Source organism: Chelonoidis abingdonii, chromosome 11 (assembly GCF_003597395.2).
Source record: "Chelonoidis abingdonii isolate Lonesome George chromosome 11, CheloAbing_2.0, whole genome shotgun sequence".
In the NCBI taxonomy this organism is placed as follows: domain Eukaryota; kingdom Metazoa; phylum Chordata; order Testudines; family Testudinidae; genus Chelonoidis; species Chelonoidis abingdonii.
Window position 1 is genome coordinate 39,746,467 of NC_133779.1, and position 18,553 is coordinate 39,765,019.

Sequence of the window (18,553 nt, forward strand, 5' to 3'; positions counted from 1 at the left end):
AGTGGCTAATTTAAATAAATTTAAATAAAACCCCAGTGCAATTATCACATGCCCCCCCCGACCACATTGCTGATCAATATTGATGAACTTTATTTGAATGCCCCGCCTTCTTTCGGCTCCTTCTGCTCTGATTGGCTAGTTCCCTTGTCACTCCCTGGCCCGCCTACCGGCCCCTCCTCTCTTGCTCCCCGTTACTTGGAGGCCCCGCCAAGAAGGTTGCAGCCTAACCCGGCGGCTGTGCTGGGCCCCTCCTTCCTGGTTGGGGTGCTGGACGCTGATTGGCCCTCCCGTGCTGTCAGTCACACCGTGGAGCTCCCCGTCCCCGGCTGAGGCTCGGCAGCAGGTTGGGTTGCGCGGCGGAGGTTGGTGTCCGAGGCGGACGCGGTGGCGGCGGGTTCCCCTCCTCCGCCCCCTCGCTGCCCCGCGGAGGGTGAGGAGGGGCTGGGCCCTGGGGGGGCGGGGGGTTCTCGCCCAGCCCGGGAAGGGAGCGACGGGAAGTCCCGGCACAGGCCGCGGCCTGGCGGAGCCCCCGCCCCAGGGACCCCTCGGGCCCCGGCCGGGCCGGAAGCGGGGCGGGCGGATGAGGGGGAGGGGAGCGGGGTGATGCGGTGGGGGGATGGGCAGGGAGTTGGGGGCTAAGGGGTAACAGGGCGGGTGTGGACACGGGGGGTAAGAGGGTAACAAGGGGTCCTGGGGTAAAGGGGGATGGGCATGTGGAAGTCCTGGGGCAATGAGTGGGGGGGCTAAGGGGGTACCCGATAGTGAGGGTCTATGTGTCGGGGAGAATGGAGGAATAGGGGGATGTGAGGATACTGGGGGAATAAATGGGGCATGTGGTTGGGGAGTGGAGGGTAATGAGGGGTATGGTGGCATGTGGCTAGGTGAGTTTAGGGTAATAAAGGCATGTGGGGGTTCTGGGGTAATAAGACAATAGGTCTGTGGAGTGAGGGAAATAAAGAGGAATGAGGTAATTAATGGAGGAATGTGGGGAGTTGGATAGGACTGTTTTTAGATAACTGGGGAGTGGGTACTTGGGGATATAATATGGCTATTGGGGACAGCTGGAGAGCATGAGGGTAATACGAGTTGTATGTGGGACTGGTAACATGCGTATAAATATGCATGGTTATAGTGCGTGTGTGTGTGTGACATAAATGTCAGGATATTCTAGGAGTAGTGGAGGGTTGGAAGGTAGTGAGTGTGGAGTATTGGGGAGCCATTAGATGTGGGTGGGGTATATCACTGACAAGGAGTTGATGGCTGGTTGAAGGTAGCTTTCTTGTTCTTTTGGGGGAGTATTTTGGAGGGGTGTGAGATGGATTGTAAGTCACAGGCTAGTTTAGGTAGGAGTAATTGTAGTCAAGGTTGTTCGTTTTGTTTTTTTTTTAATTTTTTTTTTGAGGTGGAGAGGGGCTAGGCAGGTAATGTGGTGTTGGAGAAAGAATTCCCCTCCCTTGCTCTCTGCATCTCCTTGTTGAATTTCAGGCTGAGGTGGTATAGAATGGGGAAGCCAAATATTGGCAAGTGTTCTGGAGGAGCAGGGGGGGGTTAGGAAGGGAAGAGTTTGTGAGTGAGGGGGTGTTATGGCTTATTCTGGAGGCAGTGGATTTCCCCTCAAAGTTGTTTCATTAGGCTGTCTTGGAGGGTCTAAACCCTAGTGTTTACTTTTGTACTAGGCCATTGCTAGCAGATGTGATCTTAAAATAGAAACAAAGAGGAAAATAACTAATTAGGTTATATTCTAGTGTTAGATTTATTTTGTTCTTTGTATCTTTTTTATATTGATCGTTTTGAATTATTTAAATTCCCTGTCAGTACAGCTTTTAAAAAAAATCGTGTGGAATTGCAGTTGATGGATGGATCTTGGTGAAACTGACAACCTAGACCTATTTGTTTATAGATGTAGGTATTTAAAAAATGTACTCTGACAAATACAACTCTGGTGACTTTACCAGTAGAGGAGGTGACTTCCTCACAGGCCACAGGAAGCAGTAACTTGATATTTAATCTGAGTCCAACTCTGTAAGAGAACTCGAGGTCCTTCCAGTAACCTTTCTTGTGTTGGTTTTCTTTTGAAGCATATTAGCTTTCAAAACATCCTTAGCCTTCCAACAGCATGGCAGTGAACTAAGACTCTGATTCTGCAGACTTAAAGCATATTTTTAACTTTATGCACTGTGTGTAGTCCCATTGGCTTCAAGTATGTGGGTATATATTTTTGTAGGATTGGGGCCTAAGTCAGCACAGCTTCATAAACAAACAGTCTGCTGCAGTTTAACGTCACAGTGTTACCTAGATTACTTCAACTGTATTTATGGCCAGTATGAAATATATTACACATAATAACACGGGCTAAATCTTTAAGTACAGCTTTTTGTGTATAAGTTTTCTCTCGTGCCTTTTATAACTCTAAAACAAACAAGAATAACACTTTTTTGTTTGTGGTCTTCCAAGTGTTGTAACATGTTACAACTTCCAAAGGAAGCAGTTTTTAAATGTACTTCACATGTTCCATTTGTAATGTTCCTTATTTCCCCATTAAGGTAGTATTTATACTTTTGTCTTCAAAATATTTTAAAAGCATTAACTAAATGTTCACAACATAGAGGAAGTTTTACTGGTGGGTAAACTGAGGCACGCTATTACTTGTTTTAGTTTGAGACAAGCAGAAAGAATGACACAGTGATTAGGTGCTAGCCTGGGACTTGGGAGACCCAAGGTCAGTTCCCTACCCTCCACAGACTTCGTCTGTGACCTTGGGCAAATCATTTAATCCCTCTGCATTACAGTTGCTCATCTGTAAAATGGAGATAGGGCAATGTTACTATTTCTAAGGGGGACTGAGGATAAATACAGTAAAGATTATGAGGTGCTTAGATACTGTTGTAATGGGGGCTGGGTAAGTTCTAAAGATATGGGAAAACAGTGTCAGAACTGATGAGAATTTGGGGAGTTCTAGCTCCTGGCTCCCAAACTCTAACTACTAGACACTGTTCTCCTCAAACTTGAGCAGACACTCTGGTCTTCAAAAAGTATTAAATGCCATTTTTCCCCCACTGCTGGTGAAAGTAGCCCACTACTTTGTACAATGAAAATCATGTAACTGAATTTGTCACTTTTATTAATAGGGGGAATCATGATTCCTCATACCGAAAGACATCCCCTTAGCACAGTGGCTGGTCCGTTGAGCTTTGGTGCTGGCAAAATGCCTTGGCTTAACTGGTTGTCATTAGAATAGTTTATGCTTTGTGCAAGGCTTGAAATAGTCACTTGTCCACTTACCAGTAACTAGTGGGAAGTTTTCCCTGACGTGTTTGGGAGGGGGTGGAGAAAAGGAGAATTTAAGCTGCCATTTAAAAAAAATACCTTCTTATCCTTTCAGTTGTGAAGAAATGGCCTTTGTAGTGCTATTTTATGGACTTTGCAGACCCTGCTGCTGTGTAGAATTGACAGCTGATCAGTTTCACTATTGCTATTCAGAACCCTGGGGGTAGCAATAAAGCTGAAAAACAAGCATGACAGGTTCACTGCATTGCTGCTTGGAAAAAGGCAGGTTCTGGGGGAGGATGGCCCAAAAATGGTGGTTGCAAGAATTGCAGAGAAACAATCCACAACAGATGAGGTATTTTGGGGTTAGCGCAGCTGAGGGGTAGGAAGAGAACTCCTCTTTAAGGGCCATAGGGGGACTTAATTTTATCAGACCCCTGCTAAGGAGATAGTGATATGAAAAGTGAACCCCTCACAGAGTTTCAGACAGGGTGCTAGGATCCCTAGGATAAGAAGCTATAAACTGCAGCTTGCTCCAGTCCATGTTTTGCCTGTGAATGCTAGAGGTTTGCACCAGTGTAACTACAGTGGTGGCTGGTCATGAATGCTTGAAATCCTTTGTCTGGACAAGGTCTGTTTCTCCATCTCTAAAACAGATGAAAGGGTTGAGACTTGACTGGCTACTGTTAAAACAAGTGATTTGAAGTGTAAAGTGTTAAATTATCATTTGCCTTGTCTAATGTGTTTAGTCACATGCTTTTTTTAACTTGAGTGGTACCCTGACCTGTTGTTTGTCAGAAAGTGTTGAATTTGAAAATTGCTTGTATGACTAGTTTGTAACCCTCCTGATAGGTTAAGAGACCTAACAGGTGGTAAACACTGTGTTGCCAAGGTGATGTGTTTATGTTCTCCTCCTCCTTTATGGATCTCTTAGTTTGATGTGCAAAATGTCAGAAGATATTAAAGGGGGGAGGGAATGATGTTTAAGAAAAATGTAAGTAATGTTCCTTCCCACAGTGCTCTGTGGTCTCACCTGGTTAATAAATTAAACCTGTTAGAGAACCACCAGCAAAGCTGAAGAGGGCATAATTTTTAAACACATGTCTTCATGCTGGTATCCTCAGCTTATTAAAAAAAAAAAAATTACCCAAACTTTTGCAGCATAGATAAAATTTAAAGGGCCAAATTCTGCCCTTGGATTCATGTGTAAAATTTCTTTGACTTTAGTGGGAGTTGCATGTGCATTGCATATGCATATCTGATGGTAGAACTTGTCCCAAGTACTCTGGGCTAGCCTACAGCACTGTAGGTTTTATTGCTATCACATGAGCGTTCCACCTTTCTGTTTGCTCCGGTTCAGTTAAATAAGTAGCTGTGGCACTGCAGCAGCTCTGCCTCTGTTTACCCAATGGAGTCTTCAGGACACTTTTTGGTCATGGATGTGGCTTTGATGTGGGGACTTCACTACCCCGGAAGGCTATGACCAACAAACAAAAAGAGTGTCTTTGGGCCTAGTGGGTTCAGCTTTCAACCGCCTTCCTCTCAGGTGGTCCTCAGCTACAGTGGCTTGGCTTAATGACTACCAGCTAGTTCCTGGTAACAAAACAAACTGTCTGACCTACCCTTCCTCAGGAAGGCACTGGCAGACTGTAGTCTTCAGGCAGCTCCTGGCTCCACCCAGGCTTCTTTCTGAATGGGGGGACTGCCAGTCTGCTCTCCTTCTCAGTCAGGAAGTTGTGCTCCCTCCTTTTAACTCCTTCTTACCTGCCTAAGGACCAGCACAGGTGTAGTGGGGCTGGTGGGGGCTCCATGCAGCTCATTAACCTGTTCCTGACCAGTGCAGGGTTTGTATATCTCATCATAGTAGCTTAACAAAATATGCAAGAATAGACTGATAAACTTGATGTATTTAAAGAAAATACAACATATACACCAGTTATGCGACTTCCTTTCATGCATGAGTGTTTGAGGTTTCTGGTATTTAAACTTCTTATATTATGGGATAGATTATCATGACAAAGGGGTGTCTTTGTTTAGCCTTGTTTTAAATATTACTTGTATTTTGCATCTAGAATCAAAATTATTTTAAGTTAAGAGAGGAGACTCCAAATGATCAGGAAAATCAAGAGAAAATCTGCTTAATTTTGAAAATGTTGAATATTCACTACACTGATTTATTTCAGTAAATAGAAATCTTAGAAATGCGTTTTGGCCTTCTTCCATACAAATGTCTTGTGCAGAGTGGAAGCAATTTTTAAAGCGTGTGTGGAGTGTGTTTTTGTGTGTTAACATGGAAACTAGATTTTTTTTTTCCTGAATTGGGCTTACATGTATGTCACTGATCTTAAATATGTGTTTGACTGAAATAGCTCCAATAGCTCATTACTGTCTTTGGACTAAACTTGTTCTAAATACTTTCTATGAACAGCTTTTTAAAACTACTGTTTACAAAAAAAAGAGGAAATTCAGGCAAACTGTTAGTGTTGAGACACAAACCGGGAAACTTAGTTAAGGCAGATGCCGTCACATAATTTGCCCTTCCCCCCTCCCACTCCAGCAGCCTCTGCCTTATTCTGACCTGTCCTGTTGTATATTGCTTTGCAAAATCTTAAGCTTTTCAGACGTGTACTTGGAAATTACTTTTGTTTAAAATATTAAGTGTAAAATCTGAGAAATCTTGAGTCACTTATGTGCTGTTCTACTTTGTCATTCCTATAGTAGGAGGAAAAAGGTTGAAAATGGATTTGTGAGTGTGTACTCTTCGAAAATAACCCACCCCTTTTAGTGTGAATATGACAGTAACTGAACTAGAGGTCTTAATGCAAGCAGGATTTCCTTCATTTTCGGTCCTGAAGCTAGTGTCATGAATACAGGGCCTATGACAGTTGCAGGACGTTGTTCATCATACTCAATACCTTGCCCAGTCCTGCTCCAGTTGCTGTAGAGACATGACACCCCTCTCCTTTCCATTAGTCCTCCTGGAACAATCGGCATGAGAAATGAGCGTTCTGTTAAAGTTCTTCAGATGTTTTTCAGCTTATCCCATTCAGAGGGCTTAAGATCTATTTTTAAACATATAGAAGACTTGAGATTGATGTTTTGTCCCCCCCCCCCCCCTCCCCAAAGCCCGGCAGGATTTTTGTCCTTTTCTGTTTGCTTTGCTCTTACAACTTATTCCTTGGGTGTTTTCTGTTCTTGTCTCCCCGCAGCATGTGTTACCCTTTCCTCTAAAATCAGGCAAATGTTTCTCTTCAGATGTCATTCAGCAATTGCTTTTACAGAAAGTAGTTTTTTCTTCCTAGTTTGGTGAGTGATATCATGATCCCTGCACTGTGCTGGTGGTGAAATTTCTGTTTTTGCTGGCAACAGAATGATGTTTTTGCTCTGTAGGTCATGACTGTTAGTGGATTACTGAAAAGGAGAGCTGTGAGACTAGCTGTGGTACACCACTTGAACATTTCCAAACCCAAATTCTGTTAACTTTAAGATTACTATGTAATTGTTTGTTTTAAAAGCAGTTCTGAGAGCAAATGGTTACAGAATTTAAATGTGGAAGTTTTATGAAAAATCCTTAGTTAAGGTTAATGAATGCAATCACTTCTCTGATAGTATTGTCATTGTTAGATTTAGAAGGCAACATTTTGCTTTTGTGGTATCAACCACTCAAACAGGCAGTATTGCTTGGATGTTTAACGGCGATTGTCTACTCCATTAAATGGAATAGTTTATTCCATTGAAGAAACTGATCAGTGGAGGTAGGATCAATCTTTCAGGAGGATCAACGCTCCTTTCCCTCCAGCCTCATCACAATAGGAAGTTCATAGTGTATCTAGAACAAAATGTTGGCAAATCATTTTTCCTATGAGTGCACTGAGCCCCGTGGGGGCATTCTACAGAAAGTTTTGTGTTGGGCTAATACAATCAGACTGATTTAATTGCCAGCTAATCCAGATTAAACATTGTTGTCATTCCAATCATTGAATCATATGTAGAAGTATGCTGTTAATTTTGAACCATAGCTTCCTATTTTTATAAAATATTGGCTTTTAGATCTTGAAACAAAAAGCATGTTTTCAGCAGGTAGTATGTTTAAATAAAAAAGAACCATTGTATAGTACCTGTTAGATCTAGGAAAAAAAGTGGAATAAATCTTTTGGCACTGTGGATGTTTTTTGCTTGAGGAGAAGTAAAGCCATGTTGTTTGGAAATGGGGAAACAAGTGTTCTATAAATATTCTTCTTCTTTTTTTATTTAAATGAAGTTGCCGCAAAAAGCAAATAGGGATCAGAAGAACATGCTGAACCAAAGGAATAATGTTTGAGCAGTTGGAGAGGGCTAGACTAAAAGGAATAGGAAAGACGATGGAGTCAAGTGTGGAAGGAAAGCTGTAGCAAATTGAGGCCACAACCGAAAACGAGTCCAATGGTTTGGAATCTCATTTCATTCACATGGTTTTGGGACTCTGTGAATTTGGTTTTGTTGAAGTTTCTTATAACTTGCTTAAATTGTTGCTAACAGACAAGAACAGAAGTAGCCCTCGAAATCATGATGAAATGAGAATAGACATCATACTGTAAACTGTGCAGACAGAAGCTTCTCTGGCATCCTGTTTAAGGCCAGGTTTGTGCTACAAAGATGTATAGGTATAGCTATTCGTCAAGGGTGTGAAAAAACCATACTCCCAGCTGACAAAGATATTTCTGCAAACTCCCCAGTTGTAAAAGCAGCTATGTTGACAGAACTTCTGTTGGCATAACTAATATGTATGGGAAGGTGGTGTTACTATAATGGCAGAAACTCCTTGTATCAGCATATGCTGTGCCTACACTACCAGTCTCTGCGGATAGCCATGCTGATTAGCTATACTGGCAAAGCCTGTGTAGCATGGACTAGACCTGAGTCTGTCTTGTGTAACGTAAAAGTTATTGGAGGCTGAGTAGGAAGAGTGGATGCTGAACATGAAAAAGAAGTGTAGTGAGGGTAAAGAAATCTGTCACTGTGCCGTGAACAGGGTGTGACGATTCAGGGTCTGAACTATGGTTAACTTAATTCTAAATTTCTGGATTTAAAGTAGTTTTTAATTGCAATAATCTAATGTGTTGGGTTTATATGCTTAAAACTCTTAGTTACTGTTTCTCTAGGGCAGTGGTTCTCAAACGTTTGTACTGGTGACTCCTTTTACATAGCAAGCCTCTGAGTGCGACCCGCCTTAAAAACTAAAAACACTTCTGTATATTTAACACCATTATAAATGCTGGAGGCAAAGTGGGGTTTAGGGTGGAGGCGGACAGCTCACGACTCCCCATATAATAACTCTGTGACCCCCAGTCTGAGAACCTCTGGTCTACGGTATCTGTGGTAACTCAAGTCTAAATTACTCCCTTTCTTCACAGGTTTTAAAATCTTGATATTGTCTCTTTTTATGATAGGAAAGCCACTGGCTCTGATTTCAGATCGTTTCTGTCAAACATTAAGTTGGAGCCTGGACAGACCTGGAACACAAAAACGCAACCAAACGGGGAAAAAACCCTAAGTGGCAGTTGGCTCCTGGCTTTTTCCATATTCTTCTAGTTTAGAAATCTGTTGCACTGTTTTTAACACTTCACAAGCGGTTTCTGTAACCTGCTATTTTGCAAAGACAGGTGCCTCTTTCTCTCTCCATTGCCTAATCTCTAAAACCTGTTAGTCTGGAGCAGTCACAATGCTTTCAGCAGAATGTTTGTATCTGGAACACTTCTTTTCGCCCCCATGCCATTAGTTTGGAGGGTCTAGAGTGTCTCATGTATTTCGAAGGACATGCGTTGTTACATTCTTTGCAGGATACTGCCATTTCATTTGTGAAGTCAGGCAGTTGGCAGGTTCCGAGAATGCACTTTACAGCACTAATTGTGCTGAAACCAGGGCTCTCCACTTAATCGCCATATATCATAACCAAAATCCACCACATAACTGGATTTTTAACTAAGTCTTGGAGGGTGGGGCTTGGATCTAACAGTACATGAAAATGAGCTAATGGTTCTCTGCAGCAAGGGTATGTATTAAAAGCTGATGATATGTTTAAAGAAGTGCACTGTTGCACTGCCTGAAGAAGTACAAAAGGTCCTGTAATTCCTGTATTTTTCCAGGGAAGACAATTCTGTTGGTAGCTGCTGGCAAAGACATGCAGGGTGAGTGAGAAGAATCCTTTTTGGTAGATTACTTAATTTTCATGTATATATTAGGTAAGGGAGTGAGAACAGAAATATTTGCTTTGAGTTAAGGAACAAAAAGGAGCGTTAAAGCTTTACTTTTGTCAAAGGGAACAGAAAACACCAGTCCAGCCAGAAGGACTGCAGTAAATACCCAAGGGTTTACTTTCCTTCATGAACACAGTATGTTGTCCCTGATAAACTGTACTCCCTCCTGTCTTTTGGAAGGAGACATTCTAGGGTTGATGAACGCAGCCTTTTGTCTGTGTTGCAAACCCTTTGTAAGCAGAGAAGTGGTTAGTCATGTGTATCATTGCTTTAAGGGAAAGCTGTTCCCTTGTCACATATAGGTAAGTACATCATGTAGATGCTTAATCTTATGATTTAGGGGTTTTTTTTGGGACGTGGGGTTGTGATTGGGGAGAGGACCTGGGGAAGCATTTTTTTTAAAGTTGGGTTGTTTTTTTAATCTTTATGGGCTGGATGATAAATGATGCTGATTGCTTCTCTTCCTCTTATAATTAAAACCTGTTTCATCACGTGTTTACTATATTTGTTTGGACAAAATTAGGATTCCAGATCTTACTGCAACATAGTGTTTCCCTTCTCTTGACACCATTGAGGTAGAACAGTGTCTTTTGTGTATTCTGGTTTATTTTGCCTTTTACCCCAGAGCTTTCTAAAACTGGGAAGTTTGTATTTTCTTGTTTATACTATAACAATCTGAAATTACAGACATAATTCAGCTTTGAAAGAGCTTCCTTTAGGTACTAAGCAATTTTATATGCTGATTTTTTTTTTTTTTTTCTTGACCTTGTCTTTAGGTGGTTCTGATTTCTTCTGGACCTCTTTAGGAGTTGGGTTGCTCTGACTGAATTTTCGCTTTGTTAGTTCAGGTTCAAGACCATGTATGTTGACTTTTTTCTTCTGTTTTTAAATCTAGTAGACAGGACTAGATACTGAGAAAAAAGGGAATTCTGGGGTTTCAGTAAACAAAGCGAAGATCAAACCAACCTTTATTTCCTCGGATACCCCACATTCAAATTTCCAAGGAAGATCATCCGACTAGACCAGGAGTAGGCTCCCTATGGCATATGTGCTGAAGGCGGCACACGAGCTGACTTTCAATGGCACTCACACTGCCTGGGTCCTGGCCACCAGTCTGGGGAGCTCTGCATTTTAATTTAATTTTAAATGAAGCTTCTTAAACATTTTAAAAGCCGTGTTTACTTTATATACAACAATAGTTTAGTTATGTTATAGACTTCTAGAAAGAGACCTTCTAAAAATGTTAAAATGTATTACTGGCACACACAATCTTAAATTAGAGTGAATAAATGAAGACTCAGCACACCACTTCTGAAAGGTCGCCGACCCCTGGACTAGAATATAATTTGGCTAGGCAGAATTCATTATACACACAGTGGGGGCTACAGTCTTCCTGAATCTGAAACTATGTGCTGAAGAACCCACCTTTCTGGCTAACAGTGTGGTGGAACTTGGATCACGAGCAGGTGCAGGTGCAGTCTGCAAACCTTTGGGGCCACTATGAGCTGCACATGTACAGAAGTGGCAAATTGCTTTGGAAAACTTTAGCCTTTGTTGTGGTGTCGTAAGTGATTTGGTAGAACCCTTCATCTTCAAGAGCTCATTGCTACAGGATTTACAGGTTCTTCTCATTATGGGCCCTAAACAAATCTTTGATTGGGAAGAGAAGAGGACCCTTATTTAATTGTGGTGTCTGTAGTTGCCAGGAATGAATGTAAATAAGCAACTGTCTTCTGTGCCTGACCAAAAAGATATGCACTTTGGACTAGGTGCTAATTAGGTATCTAACATCTGTTGTCTTATCACAACATGCTCTGCCTTTCTTTATAGGGATGGATCTAGGTTAAAATTTTCAAAAAGCTCCTAAGTCACTTGAGTGCTTTTGAAAATTTTACCCCAAACTAACACAAGTGATTCAGATTTCTAATGACCTTGGAGTTACGCTAGAGTTATGAACACCAGAGTTACCAACTGACCAGTCAGTCCCACACCTTATTTGAAATTGGAAGGACACAATTAGGCAGCAGCAGAGATGAGAGGGGAAAAAGCACATACAATATAGTACTGTGTTAAATGTAAACTACTAAAAAAATCAACAGAAAGGAGCATTTTTCTTCTGCATAGTAAAGTTTCAAAGCTGTACTAAGTCAGTGTTCAGTTATAAAAGTCAGTTTGAAAGAAGAACCATAATGTTTTGTTCAGTGTTACAAACTGAAAATTTGAGTTACGAGCAACCTCCGTTCCTGAGGTGTTCGTAACTCTGAGGTTCTACTGTACAAGTTCTGGATTTAATCAGAAAATCGTTTGAGAACATTTGATCTCCTCCCCTGTCCTCCCTGCACAACTCTCTGTTGAATCATATTGGTGCTTCCAAAGTCCATTTGGTTAAACATCCTATGCTTATGAATATTTTTGGGGGTAGGTCAAGCAGACTGATTAGACCTATGCCTTTTGAAGCACCTGATAGCCAATAGTATTTTCTTACATTTCAGTATGTGAAATAAAAGACCATGATTTACATTACTGGCAAATAGTTTCATGTGCCTCTCCCGTTCTTTTTGTTTTGGAACTGACACTCATTTTGGTATTAAACACTTAAGGGTATATTTTAAGATAGGGTGGATAGCCGCAAATTTTCTACAATTTTCCTTTGAACTGAGAAGGGATGGCTTGGTGTTGCCTTAGGTAAGCACATTGGTCTTTCACTGCTGGGGAAATGGGTTTGTGTTTTGGTGGTTTTGTCCTAGTGGACATCTGAATATATTGCACGACTTTTGGTATAACTTTTGTCAGGTTCCGTTGGAGAGACCCAGGACTTGGAATAACAACAATTGTTATAGGCCAGGAGTGTGCTGTATTGTGGCAATAGTTTACGCAGTACCAGGGCCATGGTACCAGTAACTTCACTTTTCTAGAATCTCACTGATCTAGAAACATAGGTGTATCAACTAATAAATATCCTAAGAGACTAGTTGCTCTTAGGTTGCATATTGCTGCTATAAGATGCCAAGTTACTCTGCTCTCTAGTCTCTCGTAAAGAGTTGCTGAGGTTTAGCTGTAGCTTGAGAGTAACCACTTCCTACTCTCTTTAGTAAATAACAGCTGGGAGAGATTGTTTGGATAATATTGTATATGCTGTTACTTTGCAGGTGAAATATGATCTCTTTGCAGCTCAAGCCATTCCTTGCAGTTCTGTGATTAATATTATTAAAGGAAGTGCTTATTACCAAACATTCAAACGTTTTGAGGTGGAAATTGTGCTAGTAGTAGAAAGATTTAAAATATCTCCACAATGACCAGGAAGACACAATCTGAAAAAACTTTGTTGGAGGACCGGAAATTTTGTTAAGCTTACCAAAAAGCCAACAGCTATAGGAAATTCAAAGTTGAAGTTGACACTGGCACAATAGCATGATATGAGGGTGTAGTTTCAGCTGAATCAGTAAGGCTGTGACTGACAAAAGTATTAAAGTTCAGTGCCTTTCTAAATTTTAACCATGTAGATTCTGATTACTACAGTTTAAGAACTTTTGGCTCAAAATATCCATACCAAGTTTTAGTTATTTGTATACACTAACTGCAGAAACAAAAGCTACAAGCTGTATGTGAGAAGGCAGAGAATCTCTGTAGTGGAATTCTGGCTTTTCATGTGAACTTACTGTTTTAGGTAACTTTATGTATTTAAGTGTTGCACCACAGGGTCCTCTTAGCGATTATCCTCTATGTAAATAAGACTTCAGTGCTGCAAGCTTTTTGCCTGCTCAGACTTGTGGGATTGACAGTAGGTTGGGTTAACTCTGAGGAGCAGGGTGTAAGTCAGGGGTGGGCAAACTGTGGCCCACAAGCCATTTTATTCTGGTTCTTGAGCTTCCGCTAGGGAGCACAGTCTGGGGCTTGCCTTGCTCTGGTGCTCCAGCCAAGGAGCAGGCTGGGGACCACTCCATGCAGCCCCCAAAACAGTGGCTCCCCTACAGCTCCTACGCATAGGGAGTCAGGGGGCTTCTCTCTGCACACTGCCGCTGCCCCAAGTGCTGCCCCCACAGCTCCCTTTGGCCCGGAATCGCGGCCAGTGGGAGCTGCAGGGGTGGTGCATGTAGACGGGGCAGAGTGTAGAGCTGCCTGGCCATGCCTCCGCATAGGAGCTAGAGAAGGGACATGCCGCTGCTTCCGGGAGCCGCTTGAAGTAAGTGCCACCCGGAGCCTGCCTCCCTGAGCCTCCCCTCGTTCCCCAATCCCCTCCCGCAGCCCTGATCCCCCTTCTGCCCTCCAAACCCCTCGGTCTCAGCCTGGAGCACCCTCTTGCACCTCATGCCCCTCATCTCCCTGCCCCACCCTAGAGCCCGCACCCCCACCTGGAGCCCTGCCCTGCACCCTACCTTCCCGCACCAGCCCGGAGCCCCCTCCCGCATCCTGAACTCCTCATTTCTGGCCTCACCCTGGAGCCTGCAGCCAGAGCACTCAACCCCAATTTTGTGAGCATTCATGGCTCACCGTACAATTTCTATTCCCAGATGTGGTCCTCGGTCCAAAAAGTTTGTTCGCCCCTGGTCTAAGTTCTTACATATAGAATGATTCTATCAGGCAATCTGGTAAATAGCAGTGTGTGTCTAATATATTTGAAAGGAGTTGGAGGGAGTGTTAAACAGCAAAGCAGCAAAATGTAAGTCTATTATTAAATGATCCAAATACTACTTGACTTTTTTAAAGATGAGCATGAAATCCAAATTAGTCAACTTTTTTGTGTGTTTTGCATTACTTTTAAATGTTGACCCCCTGGTTTCTCTGCCTTCTTCACCCTGCCTTTTTCTGAATTTTAGTCTGATTTACATTTTTACATCCATTATTTTTCAAGCTTGAAAGCATAAGAGCTTGCGGTGGAAGTGCTGGCATAATCATAATTACACTGCTGTTCCAATATGAACCTTTCACTGCATTAGGAAAATAAGGAAACCCTTTATCATTTTCCTATGTTATGTAGAAGACCGGCTGATATGTTACATTTGTTGTAGCCAGATATCCCTCCTTTTATTCGGGATAATATTCAGGAGGCATTTACATGCAAATAATGTTTCATGAGAATTTATCTGTTCTCACTATTGTCAAGCATTCAGAAATTGGGAGACTGGCTTAAATCGTCAGACTTTAAAAATAACACATTTTAGATTTGTTTTATTTTCCTTCTGTATTTTGAGCCCTTAGGCTTACGTTTTCAGTTATTTTCTGTGCAGCCTTCTAAGCTAAGATAAATATCTGCTTTCATTAAAGAATTTATATATTTTCATGTAATCTCCTAACTCCATGAGCTGGGCCTGTAAGAAAAAGCAGAGTATTTTGAGGGGCTGGCAACACTGTGGTGCTTATTCCTCCTCTGTGCTGTCAGATCACTGTCTGTGACATTCTATTGTAGGTGATTGTTGTGGAAATGACTGACAGGGAGGAGAACCTAGGAGCAGGTGACCTTCTTACAACAAAACAGTCTTAAATGTCCCTAATGTCTCCAAATCGTGTGATTTATAACAGAAGAAATACATACCATAAAGAATGATGGAAGAAAAATACAGAATATGTAGCATTACCAGATTTGTTTCTAACTACTCTTTTCAGGGTTTTCTTTGAGCTGTCAGTATATTTTCTTAACAGATAACTTTGCCAGAAAAATCTTATTTATAAATAGAAGAAAACTGCTTGTGAATTTATGGCCCATCTCTTGTCCTTGCCACCAGTATCTACCAATTAAGCTTCATGTTCATAAAAAGATGTTTATTTGCAAAATTAGATTTACAAAAATCTGTTGCTAAGCTGCTTTATAAATATTAGTTTACTTTGTCTGTAATCTGACATTGTAAACAGATCTAATTTAAGGAAGGAAAAGCTTTCAAATGCTAGAGAAATCCCAGGTTTTTTGCCAGGGGCAGCTGTTGCTCCTAATTTTTATGGGGATTATGAACTTAATTCCAGTTTTATTTGCCAGTATATGTGATTACTGTAATGTTATCCTAGTGAGATGGCCAGAGTTGAATAAGAAATAGCTTGCCCAAAGCCATCTGGTTTCTTGGGGATATTGCAGACTAACCGTCATCTGTTCCAGAATCTAGACTGTTTGACTGTAGCACACAGTTTTTTGGTTCTTGGCATCAACTAGAAGGGTAACCTAGATCATGGGCCCCTTATGAGAGGGGAAAACCTGTGGCATCTGTTTGTTGTCCTGCAGTGTTCCCCAAACTACTGCAATGTGAGTGGGCATTCTCGAAAAGGTGTCCAATGAAAGCGTTGCTATCAGTAGGTAGTTTGGCAGGGGGCGCAAAGATTTCAGAAATGATCCCAGTGCCTCTGGGACATCGTCCTAAGAACATGATCTCGTTTGTCACTACTTTAAACAGTGTGTTCATGTCTAATCTGGACAAAACCCACTTCTAACTCTTTTAGTTTACGTAACACCAAAACTTACTGCAATATTGCAGGTCAACTGGAGCTCCTAGCAAAGGCAAGTGAAAACGCAAGAGAATTACTAAACAAACAACTGAACTCCAGTTTATGCACGGAGTAGGGAAATGCCAGCGCTGTGTGTGTGTGTGTATGGGGAACGGAGGTTAAGTATTTTGGGTAAGTTGTTGACCAAGAATTTCTATTGCATTCTGTCACAAAGTAAACTAATTTCAAGAGGTGCCTTGTGCTCTGATTCTCTTCCAAGTTCTTCCTGGGCCCTCTCTTAGTAGATACATTTCTACTTCACCATTCACTGATCATAATGATCAACAGAATATCTGTTTATGATCACTAAAACTTGATTGGATCATCAGGCAGCTAAGAAGGGCAGAGTATGACTATTTTATAAATAGGCTTTTTGCATGTTCAGAATGGGTTATTATCCCATTTATTTCTACAAGGCTCTCTAACACAATGGTTATTTTTTATCCAAGTATTTTCACTACATATACAAGTCTTAGAGATTATGTGATCGCTTGCATTGCTAAAGCAGATATATGTGAAGTGCATTTAATTATATGGTAATATCCTCTAATCCTGTGATTTATCCTTTAATATTACGAGGAGTGAAATACTGGAATAACCTGGGATCCCTAAGTGAGTGCTCTGTAGTCATTGCCATTTCATTGCACAGGGTTGTAAATCCAATGGAAGTGGATAGTGCTGCGGTATGCCTTACTGCATTGTATAGGCTTTTGTCATTGCATTAAAGAAAAAAAAAAACCAAGTTCTTTATGGCCAAAGGAAGATGCTCAGTACTCTAGAGGCATCTCCTGGCAAATAATAATATCTTTACAGATGAATGCAGAGCCTTGGGCAGTGAGTTTCTTAGTGTATTGTTTAATGGCCAGAAAGAGGCTAGTTATACAGTTTCATTTTCTGTAAGTGAACCTGAGTTGGGTTATTATCATGCTGTTACTTGTTTGTGTTTTATTAGAGATTTTACACTTCTGTTGAGTTACTACATGAATTAAAGGAGCATTATCTGCTTTTAGTGACCAAGTCAGTTTTTGCTTGTCTTTGGAGGTAAAGTCGTAAAATGAGTCAAGTGGAAAAGCCAAAGGAGGATAATGCATGTTGTGCTCATGCCGCAACTTCCGCTCCTCTGCCTGTTACATGAAACTTGATGGGTTTTCCATATATTTTTGGAGGCACAGAGCAGCAGTTTACTGTGAGCAAAAATTACATTGGTTAGCTCTGTTCCAATTCATACTTTTTTGTTTTTGCAATCTCTAACAGCAATTTGCCTCCCCTCTGATTACTTGCAGCAGTATCCTTTTGAAGATCTCACAGTAGAGGGTTCAACATAGGTACCCCATTTTTCTCCCAGATATTTGAGAGTCAGAAACTTGAAGCTGCTGCTTACCTCAGGATTCCATATGTTTTTTGGTAGATTTTACTTCTGATTTATCTCTAGACCATAATTTTGAGAGATTAGGGTACGGAGGAAAGGATATAAAAGCCCAATTTTTAGGTTTTAGTAGAATGGTTTGTAGACTCCTTTTTCCTCCAAAGATTCTCCGGAATTACTTTCTCTTAGACCTCATATAGCTGTTAATGACATGTAACCATGTCTGCCTTAGCACCCCAAAGGTAGCAGTATTCTTGTAATGTCCTCTTTCCGTTTTAAACTATAGCAGTGATCTCTGTCCAGATCTATGACTGTTTCCAACTCTTTATATTGTTTCCAGAGAACCTTCCTCCCCTGCAGTAGAAACATGAAAGATTCATAACAGGAATAAGTAAACTTCCCTAGCTTCCTGGTGATTATCACTAATGACCTCTCTGACTTTCTAAAACTTGAAATGCATCACTGTTTTACTATGTCCAGCCACCTGACTGGCTGCACATTAAGAGGTGTGTGTTGTTTTTTTTTAAACTGTTAATAATTAAAGTCGTAAACAAGGAGTCTGTCTAGGAGGCAGGAGCTGTAGTACTTACTATCACATGAGCTCACAGCATCTGTATTTTCTGAGCTGTTGCCGTGAAGACTGAGCATAGAGCATAAAGAATGGTATTGTTACGCTGTGGCCCAGCAGGCCATTAATAATGCGGGTTGTTTTTTTGAGCCAGGACAACAGAAAGCAAAACTTAGAGACCTGAGAGACTCTGAGTTTTGTGTTCCCCCTCCCACCTCCCAAAATAAAATGGGGGCTTGGCATTCCATTGTACTCTTCTTTGGCTACAGTTAACATGTGTTTTAACTAATAGATCTCTCTCACCTTTATCTGTTTGATTTTCCTCCTCTTCTGTTCCCCCCGCCCAGCCTTCCCCACAACTATAGTAGTTCTAGAGGGGGCTCAAAGTTGCCAGCATTACTTGTCACCATGTTCTCTAGACCTGCTCAGAGTAGGCATAGTCTAGAGCGGGAGCGGGCAAACTTTTTGGCCTGAGGGCCACATCAGGTTTCTGAAATTGTATGGAGGGCTGGTTAGGGCAGGCATGGCCCAGCCCCAGCCCTCTATCCATCCCCCCACACTTCTTGCCCCCCTGATGGCCCCCCCGGGACCCCTGCCCCATCTACCTCTCTGTCCCCTGACTGCCCCCTGCTGCCCCATCCAACC

The 18,553-nt window shown here is 41.7% G+C and overlaps 1 protein-coding gene across 7 annotated transcripts in view; it reads left to right on the top strand.

The window, feature by feature from the left end:
• The first annotated feature begins 244 nt into the window (after nucleotides 1-244).
• The window catches only part of GNG7 (G protein subunit gamma 7), a 140,414-nt gene continuing 122,105 nt past the window's right edge, over nucleotides 245-18,553 (top strand). For 3 of the 7 annotated variants that reach the window (XM_075070916.1, XM_075070914.1, XM_075070917.1), the window contains exon 1: nucleotides 245-362. The gene's annotated coding sequence lies outside the window, so the exon portion shown is untranslated. The remainder of the gene's footprint in view (nucleotides 363-18,553) is intronic. The other 4 variants (XM_075070913.1, XM_075070915.1, XM_032793102.2 and 1 more) reach the window with 2 other exon arrangements.